This window comes from Cryptotermes secundus, unplaced genomic scaffold, assembly GCF_002891405.2.
Source record: "Cryptotermes secundus unplaced genomic scaffold, Csec_1.0 scaffold180, whole genome shotgun sequence".
Taxonomy (NCBI): domain Eukaryota; kingdom Metazoa; phylum Arthropoda; class Insecta; order Blattodea; family Kalotermitidae; genus Cryptotermes; species Cryptotermes secundus.
Window position 1 is genome coordinate 5,747,602 of NW_019718619.1, and position 22,168 is coordinate 5,769,769.

General features: G+C 39.2%; 1 long non-coding RNA gene across 2 annotated transcripts in view; it reads right to left on the minus strand.

The window, feature by feature from the left end:
• The window catches only part of LOC111861831, a 501,275-nt gene extending 487,006 nt beyond the window's left edge, over positions 1-14,269 (minus strand). For both annotated transcript variants that reach the window (XR_004512771.1, XR_002842335.2), the window contains exon 1: positions 14,181-14,269. This is a non-coding gene — a long non-coding RNA (uncharacterized LOC111861831). The remainder of the gene's footprint in view (positions 1-14,180) is intronic.
• Between the last annotated feature and the right edge of the window lie 7,899 nt (positions 14,270-22,168).

The window sequence follows — 22,168 nt, forward strand, 5'->3', positions numbered from 1 at the left end:
TTTCCCGTACACCAGGCTGAAGCTATAGCTCTCCGTAAGGGGGAAGTTCACATGTGGGATTTGAGATGACAACCTTATTATCACTTCTCCTCTGTCCCTTGCTCTGTCAAAAGGGCTGCCGCTTTGTTGGAGACATGCAACGATTCCAGCCCCTTCATTTTGCACGGGAATACGAAGAAAGAGCAAACACGAAAATTCAGATTTTAAATTTTTTTGTAATGGTGGTTCCCTTGCTTTTGGATGCATACTAATATTTTACTGATAAAAAAGCTATCCCCATAATGGGCCATGAAGATCTGTAGGGTTGTGAGACGTCGAGAATCCCACATTTTATAGACAATCGGCTCACAGATGGCGGTTAATTTGTCAGCCTTACGTACTGGCCCCTCTTTACACCCGAGGAAGATTTTTGGTACTCATTTCCGTTAGAGGCTGAGTCGACCCCAAGGCTAATGGGCGGGTGGAAGGATTAGGTCAATTTAAAAATCCACTCACATCGGGAATCGAACCCGCGATCATCCGGTTAGTAACATTGTACCTCAACCAACCCCATTGATATTATATTGTCATAGGCAGTGAAAATAATAAATGTTGGCAAATTCGAGCAGAGAAAATTAAGTGATGAGTAATCTTATTCTAAATAAGTAGCGGACGTAAAAAAGGCAACAAGTGCACCCCGCAACAAATTGAGCCATTAAACACCTATAATTTGCAAATACGAGGGCTAATCGGAGTAAATTCCGGTGAACTGTTAACAAAAGAAGGAATAAGAAAATACATTTATTAATACAACAATTACGCACAACCTTAGGCTATCTCTCGACGTAGTCACCGCCGGAACTGGGGCACTTCCCACATCGGGGGATAAATATTTGTATGTCAGTATCAAAGAAGTCTGCCGCCTTTGAGCTCAGCCACGTTTTGACTCCTTCCGTCAACTCCTCATTACTGCTGAAGCACTTTGATCGCAACCAGTTCTTCAGGTAGGTAAACAGGTGATATTTGCTCGGGGCGAGATCAGGGCTGTAAGGAAGTTGGCTCACAGCTGGATGTGGACGCACGTTGTCATGGAGGAACACTACACCAGATGTCAGCATTCCACCTCTATATTTTTGGAATAACCTTATGCAGTTTGTTTTGTGTTTCGCAAAACATTTCTGATGTTATTTTAGTCCCTTGTTGCATGAATTCCACTATCATCACTCCTTACGTGTTCCAGAAAACGGTTGCTACAAGCTTTCTGGGAGACAAAATTTCTTTCAACCTCTTCTATTTGTTTTGTCAATGTTTGTATTTAAAAAACTTAACAATGTCAAAATGAAAATAGCTAGGCATAGGTATCACTTCGAATACAAGAAGACAGAAGAAACAAGCAAGCGCAATATTTTGTAGGCTGAGATATAAAGGAGCAATGTGAACTGCGAAGACAAACCACAAACTGTACAGAGTGGGCCGTGTCCTTGAATTTCAGACAGCCCTGAGAGATTATGGGTCGACTATAAGATGGAAATTGGACCTAGTTTCAATTATACGAATATAGGCAAAAGTTATTAATAAATAAATAATGCGTACATTAATTGATTTAATATGCAGTGCCCAGTGTCATATACGGAAGTAAAAGAGATTTTCCGAGGATTTAACACTGCTCTATTTTGGAGTTCCCTGTTGATTTCCAAGCGGTAGTAATATAAAGTCATAGCAAAATTCCCTTCAGTTTTTACATTTGACTCGATGTGTAATGTGAGGACATTTCCCTTTTGTGCGAGAGGAATGGTTTAAATTGCGCGCCTCTACCATGTACAACAAACCAACGTGGTTGCCTACACCGATTGTAACATCAAGTTCCAAACGCAAATTTCTATTTCCTACCGATTGTCTGGCGTCGGCTGCTGGTAGAAGTTGAATAGTAGAGAACAGCGGTCTGCATGCCGTCTAGTTTGCCTGAAATGGTGGGAGGAATTGTCCATATGTATGCAGTTGCTAGGGGAACTGAAGTTTCAGAGGTGCAATGTAATCGCAGCCATGTTAGATGGGTCCCTTGTCACCTTGTCATGACGCGTCCTCAGGTTGCGGATGGAGGTATGGAGGGTAGCTGGGAATATATTGAATAAACAGTCACGGACAGCCGGCAAGGGGATATTCTCCAGCTTGATGGTTTGGGCGTGGGGCTAACAACTCCTCACCCTAAAACTAAGCTTGTTACGAAAAACCACAAGAAGATTCGGACCTGGACGGATTCCTTTGATGAAGTGACGGGAGGTTGGAGAAAACTGCATAATGAGGAGCTTCAAAACACGTACTCTTCGCCAAGTGTAATTAGAATGATCAAGTCAAGGAGGATGAGATGGGCGGGACATGTAACACGAATGGGGGAGAAGAGAAATGCATATAGGATATTGATAGGAAAGCCAGAATGAGAGGGACCACTGGGAAGACCAAGACATAGGTGGGTGGACAATATTAAAATGTATTTTAGATAGATAAACTGGGATGGTATGGATTGGATTTATCTGGCTTAGGATAGGGACCAGTGGAGGGCTCTTGTGAACATGATAAAGAACCTTTGAGTTCCATAAAATGCTGGGAGTTTTTGAGTAGCTGCACAATTGGCGGCTTGTCAAGAAGGGCTCAGCTCCATAAGCGAAGAGTGAGTGAATGTAATTGCACAAAGAGTAGCATAAGACAGAGAATATGAAATATAAAGGAAAATACATTTCGGCCTACCCAGTTCTATGTAGACTACAAGTAAAACAAGTTTGTCCTGTGCACTTCAACATTTTATGTGTTAAATAGTACCAATTCAGACAAAGTACCCAATTGGAGAACACGAGAAATTCTTTTGAAATATCGTGTTCATTCCTCTTTTCACTAAGGCACAGATACGCTCCTGCCAGAAACACTAATGTCCTCCGTGGTGTTCCGAAGCCTTTTTCTATTCCTTTTTTGTTCTACCTTTCAATCTTACAACATCCCAACATTAAATATGCTGTAGTTACCTCCAGGACTAAAATGAACAAAACACAATAAGGTCCTTGAGTAATAATAAATAGCCACCTTTACGATATTAAACTATAATGACGCTGTAGAACATATGTTATAAACATAAATTCTAACCACATAAAAATTTATGGGTTTTTGTAATTTATTTTTGATCCTCACAACGCAAATGTAAATTCACATGTTTGTATGAACATAGAGGTTCAGCATGACAGAAAGAATTTAGCATCTTGCATGCTTATACTATTGCCAAGGTTTCCCTTTATACCACAGCACATGAATTCTTTCAGTACTGGTGCTGTACAGGGGTCATTTTATGTATAAAAAAATAAAAAATTTGTTACATGGAATAAATGTATGCGGCACCATCATCTTGCGTGCATTTGAGGTGCTCAGACGGTCAGTACACAATGCAGTTAGCCTTCAAAGAAATAGTCACCTTAATAATAATAAAATAATATTATCCATTACCCTAAAGAAGAGTCTCGAGGCGAGGTACATCAGACATTTCTATTCGTATATGCATGTATTGGTGTTCAAACAGCAGTTAGAGCTTAAACAACAAGCAGAAAAGCTTAAGGCAACTGCAAAAAATGCAACCACTATAGAACAATAGAATCCAGAGTTTACGAGCCACATTCTTTTGAAAAGCGAATATCTACTGAAAGAAGCAAGTGCAAAAATTCGCTATACAAATTGCGGTTCAACAATTTTGATATGTAGGCAGTGAAGCTTTAGATGTATGTTTATGGGTTGTGTCACCTTGTAGTCTTGCTGGTGGTAACCCACGTTACGCAATTTACCTTCTCCATTTTATAGTAGAGACCCACAAGTCTGCATGACACCACGTCTGCATGACACCACATCCCAACATGTTAATCTAGGATCTGATATTGTTTTAACATAACTGTAATCAGATGTCAATTACTAAAATGTGGACACATATAGGTATGGTATGTATTGAGGTAATATGTCAGATTATTGCCAGAAAACATCCTTTAATATTTATATATGAAGAACATTTGGGGCTTATAAAATTAGTCAAATAACGACTTATCTCTTAATATATTTAATCATGATGTATCAAATTCTGTAGCACTGGAAGAGGATTTTCGCCATTCCAATTACTAGGGAATTTTATTTGGGGTAAAAGAGGCCAAGTCATGAAAATGTCTCATGCTTTGAGCTATAGGTCTTCAACAACTGACACAAACATAGGAACAATTTGTTCTTTGTGTGGTGTCTCGCATTAAGGGAGGAGCATAGTCTGGGTTAAGGAAAATATGCAAAGAAATATCAAGAGTTAATGGGGAACAGATGAGAGACAGATGAAAACTGCACAACGAGAAGCTTCAAAATATTTACTTCTCGCCGTGTAGTAGCAGGATGATGTAGGAGGAGATGGGGAATGTAGCACGCAAGACAGCTACTGGAAGCGCATAGGCAATTAGCTTGAAAAATTTTTAAGTGTGTTATTACATGGAAGACCTAGTCGTAGATGGGAGGAGAATACTAAATTACATGTCCAAGGAATATTATAAGACGATGTAGAATGGTTCCATCTGGCTCCGGACTTCTCTGAACACGAACTAAGCCTTCAGGTTCAATAAAAGGAGGGGAACCTGTTAAATATATGAGTGACTGTCAGCTTCTCAGGAAAGCTCTGCTCTGTGGAGTTCGCCATTTTCCGTCGAATAAACAATGACTTGGAGATATACGGATGAAAGCGGTCATGACTTAATTTAAGGGAATAACGAGGTATTTGCTTACTGTACTGAGGAAAAGCACGGAGAACGTCAGGAAAGAGAGCTGGTCTACGAACCAAGGCTTTAACCCTTGACTTCCGTGTTGGGAAACAGGTGCGTTAACTAGCCGAACACAACATTTGGTAACTTTGGATTCTAGTGACATAGAGTTAAACGAAACCACCGCTGTCATTGCTAACATTAATTTGCAGACACAGAGGCAGTTTCAGTGTATGAAGGAATAGAAAACATTACGTATTCTGCTAAACATAACGTTTCCCGTGCTGCATAATTTTGCACTGAATTTAAAATACGTTCCTTCACAATGAGCCTCCCTATGTATTTGTACAGGAACATCATACAGTCCCCTTCCTTGCTTGCCGGGTCTTCAGACTGTGTCCTCAGTGGTACAACTCAGTCTGGCCGCCATGTGATATGGGAAGATGCTATGTCAAACTGCGGCTTGTGTTGATGGCCGCCATAATTTTCTGTTTCTTATTAATTATCGACATAGAGTGTCGGAAATGAGGCGCGGAGGGAGAAGTAAGCCTGTTTTCCCTTTCCAAATTTTGCCTTTGATCATTTTCAGGCATGAAGCTGTAACCTGATGGTTTCAGTATTTCAGTGAATCAAAATTGTGATTAATGATATTTTCTACATAAAAAATAACTTTCGATTGACTCACGGCAGGAATATTCTAAATAAAAAGCGAAAATTATTATTGATATTCTATTGGTTTCTGAGGTCTAATTTGGTACATCGAAGGCAGTTATTTGCCCATTATTTTCTATTCAAGTAAAAGCTGTCTGTTTCATGGCTACACATCATCTATTAATTTTGTTTGTAGGGTCGTTGGCATACTTGGAACCAAAGCTGTTTCTCTTAATCGGATTTTATAGTGGTACTGTCTTAGTTATAAAAATTATAATTCTATTGAAGAGAAATGTATACAATTTCTTCCTCAGTGAGTAACTGTTGGTGTGAATGCATTAGCATAATTGTTACCATTGTCCGAATGACACACGATGCTTTGCTCTGGTTTGTGTGTATGTGTATATGTGCTTTTTTATTTAATTTGTTTTGCTTACTTTATAATTAGCTTCTCGGATGCCGAATAAATATGTAAATAAATACATATTTATTAATAATGATAATAATTATTATTATTTCGTTTCTAGTGTTTATAGTACAAGAATAATCTATCACTTTGACATGGATACTGTTATTTTTCGTGTATCCAATAAAGTTATTACGGAATTTCCATTTTTACTGTGAGCAGCAGCATTAAGGTCCAGCCCTTCAGTCAGGTGTGTCAAAGATGCTAATAGCATATATTAGTATTTTGATGATTTTTATATGAATATAATTTCTCTGAAGAATACATTTTTTCCTCCTTGTATAATTCTAATTAAACTAGATTCCTCTATTTTATTTATTTTAATTCTCTTGTGAATTACTCCTGTATTTACTACGTATTTTAGAGTTTGCCTTTAATAGGCCACTACTGTTGGCAAACATTCTGATAAATTAGTTGAACTCTTATTGTTATTGTTACTTGAACACGTACACAAGCAGCGGAACGTCTTCCGCACATCTCAGTAACCACACACGAGCCACGAAACTAGCATTTGGCAAGTTCAGGAACACTAACACCAAGCCCTCTATTGAACGTGATCTAAACCAGTTTGACCCATCGCCAATCTTCACAAACTGCCTCCCTAAGAGCCATCTTAATATAGTTCTTCCATTCTTTCTCAGGATTTCAAGTGACTGTTTCAAGTAACTATTAATTTCCTCCTACGGTAGACACATGACCCGTCCGTTATCTGACGGAGAAGAATATCCTCGATTTTCTGTCTTCTTCTGCTTTTGTATTCTTCTCGTGTATATGAAAAGAAAAATTACTGCAAGAAATACGAAGAGCTTAGCCCAGGTTAAAGGGGCTATAGGAGAAAGTAAATAAGCGGAGAGGAATATACATAAACAGTGCAATGGCATGAATCATAAGTGCGCAAATATACACAGCGTGAGAACGTGTTATTTTCCTGGAATTATCTCCATAAACGGCAAGCCATTGACTATCTACAATATCCGAGGTGATCACAGCGATGACAATGAAGAATGCCGTCTTCTGAGATTTGGCACCGCGCAGATGTTATGTGAACCGACGTTTCGGAGGAAAGTATCGTCTCAATCTTCAGCGTATAAAAATCCGCGAGCGAGGAATCGGCCTAAGAATAATAGTCGTTTTATTATATTCTTGGATGTAACTCTCTCTTTTCATCCGAAACGCCGGTGAACTTCTCTGGAATTACGGAATGGTACGTATCTGAACGTATAAAAGTTAAAGGTATCCCTGTAACAGGCTGTGAAGGTTCATAGGTTTCTGAGACTTCGAGGGCCCCACATTATCTAGACAATCGGCTCACAGATGGCGGCGATGTCAGCCTTACGCGCCGGCCACCTTTTATCACCAGGAAGATTCCTGATACTCATTTCTGTTAGAGGCTGAGTCTATCCCGGGGTCATAGTGCGGGCCGGAAGGAATAAGTAAATTGAAAAGAAAAATTCACGTCATCGAGATTGGAACCCGCAACCTTCCGGCTCATAGTGCCTAAACCAAGTAATCTAGCGGGTGCCTCCCGTACGAATCAAAATTTAAAAATCCTCAAAGTCACTGCTCTGGGATTCAAAAATCCGACACAGTAACAGTACTGTTTTTCGTCGCAGTTAAGGGCGGATGAAGAAAGAATATATAGAATAACCAGAGTAGAGCTGACTGCAACTTACTGCTAATGGAGTAATGGCTTGAATATACTGTACTTTCTGAAGGAAGCTCTCAAATGCTTTTCTTAACTGCAGGCCTAAAACCACTATGATTTAAGCTGAAATTAGGGTCATCCCAATGCCTCTTAAAATAATTAAGCATGAAATCTCATTTTACAGCAAGATTCCAGTGAAACTCGCATTACGAGAAGAGGGTTTCGAAGTTCTGCAACATCAATCCTATGTAAGTTTAAAAATTCAGTTTTCTCGCGACGGTTGTGTGAAAATGCATTTTATTTAAAGAATGAAATATTCCACTCTTGAGATGTAATAAACTAAATCAATGTATAAAACTAAAGAAATATCTACGTAGACTTAGATAACATAATTTTGTCATAGTTTATGGAATCTAACGGAGATATTTCCCATATAATATTAACTTTTAATGCAGAAGATATTTAGCTGGAAAGTTTTGTCAGGGAAGTGTGTACCCAGCATCTCCGGGCTTATGCTACACGGTGCTTATGTAACGGTGGAGATGGAGGAGCGTCATGCCAGGCAATGGCGCTAGCTCTGTTATGTGCCATTTGCAGGAATTGCTTTGCTGGAACTTACTTGCTGGAAATATCCTATGAAAACTTTGTCATAGAATATTTCCGCTCTCTTCCTCCCTCCAAGTAATACATTTCGAGGGGCGACTCTATGCTAACAAAATCCTATAGGGTGTACTTTAATCTAAATGAAAGCTTCTAGGAAAATGACATAGTTTAAGGGAGTAAAAAGACAGAAGTTACTAAAAGACTTTTTACGGCACACCAAGCCAGAATGGCGGTTCTCTGTCCTCTGTTTTTGGTCATATTACTTGAGAATACTTTAAAGCAGAGACAAGTTTTGTGTAATTAGTAGATCCAACAAAAATAAGGAGTAATTATAATTCTACTGTTTCCTATAAATTATGTTGCAAGATTCCGTAAAATATTTAATCATCTAACAGAGTTTGGGCTGAATGGCAATAAACTTGAGAACAGTTTGGAAAAAAATATTTCGTTTTCGCAATTTCTTAATTTTACATTTAATCAGAAAAGTGTCATATTTTATATATCATTTTCAACAGGGAAATTTGAGTGTTACTTGCAGCACGAATGGTTGGATTTAGATTGCACATAAGTGTCGGAGAAGAAACCCGTAGATATTAACAAAGCTAGCCATTGAGTGTGACTCCAGTACCTGAAGCCATTCCACATTCTCACTTCTAGTATAGCGTATTTTGCACTGAAAGCAATGGGCATGGAGACAGCAAACAAATATTCGGAGTATTTAGAGAAACCCAGTCGTACGCAACTTTATTTGCCACATACTCAACATAATATTGTCGGATAATGAACCCGGACCTGTTGGTGGGAGTTCGCTGAGTCTATCAGGTCATCTGCATGGATGTTTAGTTACGTGTGCATGGCCGCCAGTAGTTACAGTAAGATTATTAATTAGGATTTCAATTTATACAATCTCTTTATTTCACCGTCACAACACAGCAAATATAGAACTTCAAGGACAATGCTCAGTAAAGTTGATTACTTTCCATACAATACGTGTAATTCTCGTAAGATGAAGCCCCAACCATTCCATTAATTAATTCACAACATTATTGGACCTCCTACACAATTTTATAAGAAACTCGAATTTACTATTCGTCGACAGAAATGTATGAAAAGTAAAACCAACGACCGATTCTATGTTACTAAACATCAATCAAATTTTAATTTTATATATGACTTGTTATTGTTTTAAATAACCTACTTATTGTATTCTTGTGCAAATTAACTTAAATAATTTATAACATTGTATCAAATTTTATGTACTGCAGTTCAATGGTGTACGATTGTTGAAGTGTGTTTGCCTGATGATGGGCACTTGTGGCCGAAACATGTAGCAGAACTATACTGAGCATTGTCCTTGAAGTTCTATATTTGCTGTGTTGTGACGATGAAATAAAGAGATTGTATATATTGTAACACGGCAGGATGCATAAAATTAAAATTAAGAATTCAATTACTTCTAAAGGAAGCAAGAGAACTCCACCATCAGCTCTTCGGTATGGGCATGTGATTTACGAGTAATTTTGGAACCTGCTTTACTAATAATAAGAAAGGAAATTCGTAATTATGCCTTGGGTTTTTTTTTCAAAGATGCAAAAAGATTGAAATCAAAACAAGTAGTTTGCATTTGTATTTGTAATGAGGTTCATTTTGTTTATATTACAACATATGGCCGCCTGAATGGAATTTAAGATAAGGAGGAACAGGTCTTTAAGCTTCGATGCATTCTGGCGATGATTGTTATCGCGTCAAGGCATGGCATTCATGTGTATATGCAGCCTCAGACATTTGTAATTTACGGATTCATCCCCTAATTATGTCTGAAAAGTAACTGGTCAAAAAGTGGGTTGGAAGACATAAGGAGTGGAAGATATCACACGAAGTAGGACTACGTGAACTATGCATATCACCTTGTAGTGTCAAGTTATTTGAATCAGGGAATCAACCAGAGATATCAGAGATTAATACATATAGAATTCTGATTAGAACCTTTATAGAAAGCAACAATTTGAATGACTGAGAAATAAATATAAGAAAAATATTAAATGAAATGAGAATGGAAGATTAACGGACGTGATTCAGATCAGAGCCCAATGATGAATTATCGTATTAGATGCACCGAAATTTCGGATTCCAAACATAGAGACTTAGTTTTACTCTATAAATTCTTCTTTGTACCCGTTCGTAAGTTAAAACATGACTGTTATTAACTGTAAATACTGTGACATATAGACTTATTGCTAAGCAACTTCTCGGTAAATATATTTCCGCGGAAGCGTACGCGTGCTGCAATACGACGTCCATTGTTTGACAACGGATCACTAATCAAGTCTTGTCAACAAAAGAGAAGCTGTGTTCTCTGCGTGATCCCTGCCGATGGATTATAAAGGGACAAAGAAGTTCATTCGAGAAATCGTAATCTAGTCGAGTAGAGGTTCAAGATGTCGGCCTGCAGAGATATTAGCTTGCGAGTTGTCGAGAATTTGGTCGAGTTCTGGAGGTGGCAGTCGAAGGTGACTGAGAACAAATGGCAAGAAATGAATTAGACCATATAATAAAGGCTTCGTGAGTGATTTTAAGTTACAGTGACACGGTTATAAATCCGTTGCAAGGATAAGACTAGTGAAGACTGAGAACTCTAATTGCATTTGTGACGGTGAACTTTAAAGTATGTAGATCAGCTATAGCGATGTAATAGCTGTAGTTCCTAGTCATGTATATATAAGGTGCAATAAATCCAATCATCCAGTCCAAAACTCGTCTAAAAGTCACACACGAACAGCCCCAAATCGTGAATATTTTCTAAAATTTACTTACTGTGGAGTTCAGTAAGGAAAGAAAAAATTAAAACTAATTTGTTAAGTGGGCCACTTTTAAATTTATGGTCATATACATTTGAGTTACTCCATCACAATATCTTCAGTTATTCACTTGTAATGTGGACAAAGGGAAGTAGTCTGATGTCCTTGAGACTTACTGCCAATTCACTTGTAGTTTTCACAAATACAAGGTCTGATTGCCACGCTCACACGTGACAGTACACGTGCACTCATTTCGACACGACTATAATTTATATTACTATTATCATACATCAACGCGTGACAACAAATTAGTTATGTTAAGTGATCATGTGCACATAGTAGAATCATTGACTCTTCACAGATTTGTTACAAGGGCCGGATTTTCAGTTATGGCTCCCCAGCGCAGTCAAAATAAGAAGGTACCTATCAGTAACAACTAGTTTAGGTTATGTCAGATCTTATATTATTGTTCATAATACTTACAATAACTAAAAGTCAAAATAATTTTTCGTGACTTTAGAGAATCAAATGACTCAACAAAAATCCTTGGAATCTATTTCTGTTTTATGGGGGTCCCTGAACTGCCGCCCCGTTACTCTCCCTTCAAACTAGTCATATTTTTTTATATTAAATTAAATATAAACACATGTATAGATCTCCACACTTCTGATAATTGCGTTTGTAAAATCTTGACTAATTATTCGGAAGAAGATGTGTCACTTTAATATACACGTACATATTTGAGCAATCTCCTGACAAATGTGGAGCACATGAAGGTAACAATTTTTCTGGTTTAAATCCTACGCGACTTGTAGTGATATAATCTTCTCTCGTTAGAGAGATCTTTCTTGTGGCTTGGCTGGAAAGAAAATAAGCACAAATCTTTGCCAGAGACTTTGAGGAGAACTCTGCTCTCGAGCTGCACATCCTCTACACTGATTTGCGGACCTGCGGAATGCTAACAAACACATTAGGTTTGAGGTACTAGTTTCTCTTGCAGCAGAAAATTATTTATAGTCGTGTTACGGTTCACCGAGAAAATTAAATAAATTATTCAGTTTATCACCTCCCTTCATCTTACGCCCGTAGTCACATTCGAGTCCGTTTCAACTTCTACTTCTATTCTCATAAAACATTGAAGTGTTTATTTTATTTGTAAGGGCACGCGGTAGAATAGTTGATTGAGGCAGTATGCTACAAGCCGGAAGATGACGGGTTCAAATCCCTATGTCACTGATATTTTCAATTGATCTATCCCTTCCAGCCGCACTATGGACCTAGTCTAGACTTAGACCATAACAGAAAAAAGTACCAGGAACCCTTCCCGTGGGGTAAAGGGCGACCGGGGTGTAAGGCTGACAAACTCACCGCCATATGTGAGCCGAGTGTCTAGAAAATGTGGGAGCCTCGACGACTCACATACTTATGGGCGTTCACGACCTGTTACAGGGATAATTTTACCTTCTTTATTTTTTCTTACTGGTTTACTTATAAGGAGCAGAAAAGTTATGAGAGCATTCAAGTTCATATCAGCTGCTAAGGTAAGTAAATTATATCCAACTTGAAACTCCTTCTTAATCAGGTATGCATCAATCTGAAATTTAATCCCCAAAACTGCGTTGATTTCCTTCAATTTACATAAGAGAACGCACTCAAACACACCACATTTCACGGTCTCACATGAGAAAGGTTAATGCATCACTGACGACAATTATAAAAAATCCAAAATCGCTGACTGCAGTCGTGAGCAATAAGAAACAGGTTTCCGTTTGAGTCTCAGGGAAGAAGGGACAAAATTCTATAGAAATTTATTTATTAATTTAATATAGGTTGTGGCTTTAAATATTTTAGCGTCATATTGTGTGTGTGAAATCTGTTTCTTTTAGTCTCTCACCACAATTGGAAACATGGGCACACCGCGCATTCATCGCTTCATACAACACGTTTCAGCTCATTAAAGCAACATCAGGTATCCGACTGTTTACATTCGCCTGTATGCTTCTGCTGCTAGCTATCCGACTAGCAGACGAATGCAGCTGAACGTAAACAATAAACCTGATGATGGTTCAATGAGCCCTAACGTGTTGTACGAAGCGACGAATGGTGCCCATATTTTCTGCTGTGGTGACGGAATAAAAAAAAAATGTTATGTCTTTATTTAAACGGATTTTATTCGCGTAGGACAAATATTATTTACTTTATGAAACGTGCATGCATGCAGCATCGCGACACAGGTAACTTACATGCAGTTTGCCTCAAGTAAATTGTCTCTAAGATATAAACACGTGATGAATTGTGTGCGATAATTTCCTTGAAACAGACAGCGATATATACATGAGGATGTTGCACAAATATATCGCTAGTAGAAGAGCCCAAAAATTTAACACCGCTAACATCTGAGCTACAATCCATTTCGGATTCCCACAATTTCTCTTCTCAGCATCAATCTTAATATTATCTTCCCCTTTCCTTCCAGTTCTTCCCAGTCGTCGTTTTCAAAGAACGTTTCCTGCTGAAATGTTTTGTCTTACGCATTCGTTGCCTCCCCATCAGACTATAGATCTAACCAGCAGTAACTTCCTGGAATTCATTGTTCTCATATGAACACGTGATCTCTACATTTCATGGTCCGTTGTTAACTTATTCTAAACTTCTTGCTGTGTCTTCGTAGGCCTAAATATTTTCCGGAATACTGTATGAACATATTTAAATTTTGTTAAAGAAATCTATCAAATTGCAATTTTTATGAGAAGAGCTTACTAAATATCCACTGCAAGATGGAGATATGTAACATAATATCATTCAATTCATAAGCTGTTCGTATAAAAACCTTCGAAATTTATTACAATTTCATCATAAATGTGTTTATTAAAAATATTGTTTTTTCCTATATTTGCTAATGAATTGTAAAAAAAACAGGCCTACAACTAGTCACATGTTCATACCTTTTAAAATTAATGTTTATACTGCATATATATTCCAAAACTTTGACGACTTAAATTAACTTCATATGTACCTTAATTTTTCTCAACAAACCTAAAATAATTTAAATCTATTATCTCCGATTTTCACATTATTTTAAAATTTGCCCTTAAATCAGGCTTATAATGAAAACTTCACTACCACTGATGTTGAATTACAATACAGCAAATATATTGAAAACTTATGACCATATATTAAATTCTGCGAGGAACCGAGCAGAGCTCACGTGAAATTGAGACTCAGCAAACGCTCTACATGCTTATTTTCTGCAGTTCAAGAAAGACAGTACTTACCCATGTGTCCAGGCAGATTCCCAGCACCTTACTCAGCAGTTGCACACAGACCCTCCGCTCGCCGGAAAGCTCCCGGGGCGGCCATGCTGTTTTCACTTACGGCTGTGTCGCTGCAATACGGCGGGATCCTGGCCCCGCGTGTCGTGTCCTGCTTTCACCAACTCACCCCCTAAAAAGCACCCGCTAGAGAAAGGGGCAAAGGAAAGTTATGGTTTTAGAAACAACAAAAAATTTGAGGGTTAAATAACAAAGTAGGAGAACTGGAAAGGAAATTCATTTTCACGAAGTCAATACAACAGCAAACCATACCGTACTCATCCGCCATTTCCTATTCTGATAGGTTCATAATAAATACAATATCATATTACTGAATTTAAAAGCAGTTGGTAGTTTGTCCAAACTTGTAAATACATTCTTCACAGGACTGTGGCTGTTCATTGAAACCTATGAAAAAATCTAACCAGACAATTATTCTAGATACTAGACAAGATACTAGGATAATAACTCTACAAAAAGGAATAATAAATAGAAATTATTAACATATTTTTTTCCTTGGCGCTACAGCCCCAGTGGGCGTAGGCGTACCTCCATGAACTTCTCCGTTCACTTCTGTTTTTCTAGATCTTACACATTCGGTAGGACCCCTTGGGCGGGTGATCAGCTCGTGGCAAGGCCTCTACTTGTACACAAACACAGAAAAACTCACACACACAAACTAAACATCCATGCCCTGAGTGTGATTCGAACCCACGATCCCGGTTTCCAAGCGAGCGAAGACAGTATATGCCTTAGACCGCTCGGCTACCGTGACCGGCTTTTAACATTTTACTGAAGTAATTTCCACCGAAACACCCTTCACATTTTCGTTTCACTTTACATTTGGCTAAAATCCACTTCCGCACAAAAATTTACACGGGTGAGACACGTATTAAACCAACACGAAAGAAAAAAACTGAAGGTTTTCGAAAGGAGGTCAGATCTCCGAGTCGAACACTCGACTTTAGAATAGGTAAGGTCTACAGAGAAAAGCTTCGTGAGTTTTAATCCTGGTAATATTTTAAAAATATCGGGGAGGGTAAAATCAGAGAGTAATACAGCATGAAAGGAGAAACAGTAACTGTTCCTACACAGCCTTGTTATTTTAAAACTACTTGGGAGAGACTGGAGGATTGTTAGAAAGGACTATAGTGAATATAATCTTTAGGAAAACTGGAAAACCGAATAGTGAGGCTCTTTATTAGGGTGATGTCCAATCTTTTCCTGACGATGGAAGTATAAATTTGGGTACATGTGAACTGCTCGGAGTGTGCTGTGAACTGATGAGCGGATTAATGGTGCTTAATAATAATAAATGCAATAGATCGTATTGTTCGGAGTGTGTCTAGTTTGGCTTTTCAGTAATACGCTTCAGTTCATGTGCAGGAAAGCTAAGGTAGTACCCTAAGGAAGATGACTTCCCTTTCCTTTTTAATCTTCGTGATTCGCTCTGTATAATCACTCTGGCGTTTCTTTATTTGGTACGGTGCAACTTCTACAGTCTGTAAAACTTCACCAATAAACGCGACTCAGAATTTTCCCTCTCTATTCAGCTAAGCACTAGAGAACTAGAGTTCGAAAGTGAATAACTAATCTGGTGGCTTTGCTCAGATTCCTAGGGCGACTATTGTGATAAGACTGCAAAATGGACGAAGGTGGTATCTTCCAGTTTTTCTTATTGTAAAATTCCTACCGATTTTGCTTAAATCTCCACATATTCTTCCTTGTTGTGAGTTTCTTAAGACCGGGAAGAGTATTAGCCTTATATTTGCGCTGATAGGACTATTAATACTTAAATTTTTTCGATGTACCTGTATTTTAGAAGATGATTCGCTTGAAATAAATTATCAGATTACATTCCTTATTTTTCATCATATCAGATGCGTCTAATTACACAGGTAAAGCAAACTGTCATCTTATAACATTTAAATTCTGATCAGATAAATAAATGTTTGGACTATCTGGTTTCCAGGAACTTGATTTTAAATCTCTAGATATTTATGAGCCGGTCACGGTAGCCGAGCGGTCTAAGGTATGTCTTCGCTCGCTTCGGAAGCCGGTATCGTGGGTTAGAATCCCCCACAAGGCTTGGATATTTGGTACGTGTATGCGTTCGCCGCGCCATAGCTCAAGCGATTAGTCGCTGGCTTCCCACCGCGGCGGCCCTGGTTCGATCCAAGTTCAGGTCAAGTGGGATTTGTGGTGGAGAAAGTGGCGCTGGGGCGGCTTTTCTCCAAGTACTTCGGTTTCCCCTGCCAATCTTCATTTCATCAAATTAGCCATCATCATATTCACCCGGGGCAGGTACAATAGGCCAATCAGTGGCCGCCGTGCCGAGTGGACCCAGTTAGACTCCACCCCCCAATAAGCGAATTAAAAAAAATGTGTATACGTTTATTCTGTTTGTATTGTCTTGTGTTTAGGTAGAGGCCTTACGATTATCTAATCACCCGTCCAGGGAGTCCTACCGTATGTAATAACGCTCATAAAACTGAGAAATCAGCCCTATGCTCCAAAGTGGAACAAGAGGAGAGAGAGAGAGAGATTTATGACTATTTTGTATCTTACAAGTGTTCCATAGATTATTAGCTGACCTGAGATAAATTGAATTAAGCACATGTGACAAATATTATTTCGAAATTCTTTCTGAGGCTTTGTATTGTGGAACAAAGATTATGAAATGACGCCGACATCAACAGGATTATCTTTCCTGATCACGTGAGAAGTTTCAGCTTCATCAATTAATTCACTATTTCATTCTATCTCTCTCTTTCATTTATTAATTCCTTCTTCCTTGTAACACGTCCATCTCCCTCCGGCGAAGTTGCGAACTAAGAGCGCAATTATAGCTCCAGCAATTCTAGATATCAGCACTATTGAAGGAAGTGGAAAATCCCGTCCGATCTCCCCTGGACTGGAGCGCGGACGGTATAATACTAAGGAGAATAATCCATGCTCCTCATGGGAGAGAACTTTGTTCTTCCAGTCTGTAGAAAGTTAATTAACTGACAGCAGCATAATGACTCGATTACGTAATATTGTGACGTATAGACCGATTGACAGGCAACGACTCGGTAAATATATTCCCGCGGAAGCGTATACGCGCAACAATAGAAAGTCAATTCCTAGCCAACGGATCATAAAACAAGCCTTCTCAACAATGCAAAGGCTGTGATTTCTGCGTGGTCGATGTCGGGGAGTTATAAAAGGGCGAAATATGCGTTTGAGTGAGTTGCCGTAAACTGAGTCAAGTCTTCTGAGATGGCAGTTGGCAGAATAACTGAGAAGAAATGGCAAGAAGGGAATTATGCTGTGACAAAAAGATTTCATTTGTGATTAGAAGTAACAGTAAGGCAATAAATTCGTTGCCAGGATACGACTACTGAAGACAGAAAATCTTAGTTCGTGTTTAACGCTGAAGTGCCTAGTGTGTAGATCAGCGATAGCTCTGTATTACCTGTAGTCCCGAGGTGTGTGAAGAAAGCTGTCAATGAGTCTAATCATCCAATCCAGAAACCGCCTCGGTAGTCGCGCGCAAACCCTTGCATGTGACAATATAATTTGCTGGACTCGAGATTAGTTAAAATTGCCAAAAAACTTCGCTTATCAAGAAATCACTATCACATGATCCTGGACACATCACCGATGAAAGTCGGTGGTTCTTAAATCGAAACATAATTCTTTCACATGAGAAGTAACATAATTGATAATATGAACTAAACTAAACTCCTTGGCCTGTAGCCCGCAAGCGAACTATACCGACCAAGCGACCGCCGCTTGTCGGCGAAGTTAGTGTCAACTTTAGCGGATAGAGGTTGTCGCGTGGACAGCGCAACGGATCCCTACGGCCGTTAATTTCGGTTTTCTAGATCAGAGCCTCTATTTCCTTGAAAAAGCTCCTCAGTTATCCACCCAAGACTGAATGGAACCCCTTCCAGACTCACTAATTGTTAGAAAATCTGGTAACACCGGGAATCGAACCCGGGATCTCTGGATCATTAGCCATGAACTCTGACCACTAGACCACAGAGACTGTCAATTGATAGTATGATGCACTTCAATTTCCGGATTTGCTGTCTATTTTAGAACAAGAATTAAATTATAATTTAAACAAATCTACTTTATATTATTATATTCATTACTCGTTGTCAAGATCCTGACATGATTCTCTCAGACAAGGACATCTTTAGGGTGTGTACCGTATTAAAGTGAAACCTTGAAATTCATATTTAAGTGAAATACGAATATATCATCCAACAAGAATCACACGGAAACAGCACAGCTCCAACATTTAGCACATTGTACATAAAAAACAACTAAATATTACAGTTTCACTAATATCAGATTTCCTCGTGCGGTGTCTCAATGGTGACCACAGTAACTCAACCCAATTATGCACAACAGGATGCAGAAAGCACAGACAAGGAAGGATGCGTGGCTTAGTCTCCAATAATCTTACTTTGTATGATGTGGATGTGGGACGAGCGGAAGGTATAAGAAATTCAAGAAGAATTCTGAAGGAGAAACACGACTAGGAAACGGGAATAGAGACGAAAATGTGGTGTTATATGCCTAATTGGTTTGTACGACAGCGAGACGATGATAGGGCAGGAAAGCAGATACGTTTATTTTGTAAACAAGATTCTGTATCAGGGAATTTCCTGGGTAGTGTAAGTAATTTAGAAGCAGTATCGTAGTCAGAGAAGAGACGCAATAGCGCAGTCGGTATAGCAACTGGCTACGAGCTGGACGACCTAGGGTTCGGGGTTCGAGTCGCGGTAGGGTCAAGAATTTTCACTTATCCCTGTCGTCCAGACCGGCTCTGGGATCCACATAGACTCATATCCAATTGATACCGGGGGCTTTTTCCCCGGGGATAAAGTGGTCGGGGCGTGAAGCAGGCCACTCACCTCCAACTAGTACAGAGATCAAGAAAACTCCCTTATGCGTCTCCACTGCGTAGTGATTAATTTCTTAAGCTCAGGGACAACTTTGTCGTAGTCAGTGATGTATATTGTGTGCTGACTTCATCGGTTAATGCGAGCAGGAATCTGTGGGTGTGTTGGTGTGATTCGTGTGACACATGACAGAGATCTAAGACTAGATATTGTGGAGAGAGTACTGAACCCTTGGTTACATGGAAAGTGGGGAATTTCTTGAGGAACTGAGAAATAATTAGCTTCTGAATAACAAGATATACAGAAGTATATAAGGTATGCGGTCTACACAACAATAATAACAAGTCTACTTCACGGATATAGTTACTTTCGGGAGAATCAGTTACTTGAAACAAGGGTACAGTCAACTCCATAAACATTTACCGACACTCGAGGATATGTTTGCGGTTATTGTTGACATGAACTTTCAAATGTTGGGTCCAACACGAGATAATTGTTAACCAAGTTGCATGAAAGTAGGTCTTTTTTATTTATCAGTCTCGAACTAGAATAAAATGTTTCGTTTTCCGGTAGTCCCAAAATATAAATGAAGGCAAAGCCAATAGAATTTACCGTAGCATGAATTCAAAATACTTGAATGAAGATGTCCGGCCATTTGAGTAAACTGCGGAATCTCCATGCCTATAAATTTGTGCCTCAATCATTTTGTGTAACAAAATATCTCATTCTGAGTAAAGCGGTTTTACTTGTCTACATATACTTTTCCGTCTCAAATGCAACTTACTGTCGATCACATTGGCTATGCCGTCTAAAGCATGAACTGTCTTCACCCTCTGGAACACTGAGATGTTGGGTTCGAATCCCAATCTATGTATGGATGTCTGTACGCGTTTTTCTGTTTCGGGAACCGCCCACATTAAATCAACAGTTGTAGTGACAACGCACTTACTGTGCAATTATAACTAGGAAACACTCACTGATATGCAACGTATCAATAAAAAGGTATCCATAGAAGCAGTTCAGTACAGAGCAATAACAGAGGAGTGGACCTAGGTGTGCTCTACACGGTCAGAACGAAAATAAAAAAGAGAAGTCCTATCCAGGAAGGATCGAGGAAGTCTCGAATCTGAGGCAGTAAAGTATAATCGCGAGTACCACGAGACTCGGACCCGATAATGACTTCGCTGGCGAGGGTCAGCAGCTATTGTAAACGTCAGACACGTCCCCTCGTCAGAGAGAGCGCCGAACATCAACAAACACTAACATTTCTGACAGTAATACAAATCTGGTCCTAAGCCCCAGATGGACGCTTTATTCCAAAAGAGACTGGTCGACTGACGTTCGGTGGTAGTATAAGACTCAGACCTTCTATCTGCAACCCGAAACCTGCACCCTGCAGCCTTAAAATCATCAAGTTAAGATTCGTCTATATATTCTGTACAACGAAAATAAATGTTAGTATAAAAGTTAAAAAGTGATTGTCTCTTCAAGAAATGACAATCTCACACTGTTTTTGTGTTGTTGTGTGCGGAGGTAGCGGCACTGAGACGAGCTGATCCCCCGTCCAAGGAGTCCTACCGACTATGCATATATTAAGAAACTGAAAAATCTGCAAAGGTTCACAAAGGTTGTAGAGCCATAGATAGATAAATGCAACTTATTAACTTACACTTTTCTCTCATTACATATATACGGCCGAAATATGAAATGATAGAGAAGTAGGACAAAGTAATAAGTTGCATTTGAGAAGGAAAAATATGTGTATGCAAGTAAATACATTAATGCAACAGGATGCTCAAATATAATATTGAATACATCTACGAGAGATTTTGTTACCTCGACGGCACTAGGAAATAAACAGAAATGAGACTATAGTAATATCAAATCTTGAGTAAGCACAAAGTCACGAAGACGAATCGGGTGTGGAGTTATACCTCCACACATTCTTGAAATGAATGTGAGTTGTGAGCTTTACGATCTGGCCACTTCAATCACTTCACTCCAGCACTAATTGGTCAGAAGGCTGTGTGAGCCTCAAAGGCCGTCTGGTTGCTGTGAATCGAACACCCGTTCCCTGATTGTCCAATAAAGTGGACATACCGACTAAATTACCCCGCCCACAGTAAACAAGACCAGACCTATACTAAATGTATCTCACAAATCTAACGAGAGTTTGTTTCTATCTGTTGTAGTAGGTATGTATTTATTTAAGGTAAAAGGTGTAGGTATCTCTCGACTTAATTGAACACCGACTCCTAAAGACATATGGACGATTGGAGCTCCACCTTTCTTAACCTCGGCAGAAGCTGGAGATAAGTGGTCAGCTTTTCGATTCTGCCGCTTTAACCTCGGGGAAACAGCCGCCAGTAGCCATTATATGGGGCGATAGGTGGGCCCCAGTGCCCGTCTACACTTTACGGACAAGAGAATTACCCCTTGCCTCTTGCTGGAAATCCTCGGTCCGTCCGGCCTGTAGCCTGATACCCTACCGACTGAGCTATCCCACTTCGTGGTGAGTATGCTTAGGTAAATTTTTCTTGTTCGTCTAAACTTTTAAAACCTTCATTACAACTGTTTCTCAGTATGAAATTACTTTGTTAGTCTCTTGTATTGTGGATAATTATCCGCACGCAGACACTTCCTTTACTAAGAATCTGCTTATAAACTGTTCTGTGGTAACAATGAACCGGACGTCTAGTCCAGTGGGCAGCACTTCTGCTTTGCTTTCGAGAGATCCGGGTTCAAACATCGACCCAAATATCGACTATTCTAACCGTCGCTTTTGTGCGTTTCCTCAATCCCTGCAGGAAGATGCCGGAATAATATTTCAAATCAGGCCATGACCGCTTGATTCCACGCGCATTCCGAGTCAGTATTGAATACTGACGCCACAATCGACACTACACATCCTGCGATCTGAATTATTTAAAGCGTCTTAAAATAAATGAAGAATGGACAACCTGCCACTGATGTTAACGTCTGAGGAGGACGAGTTAAATCGTCTATTAATTCTTACTCCTTCGTTAATGTAATTTCTTTCAGTTTAATTCCATC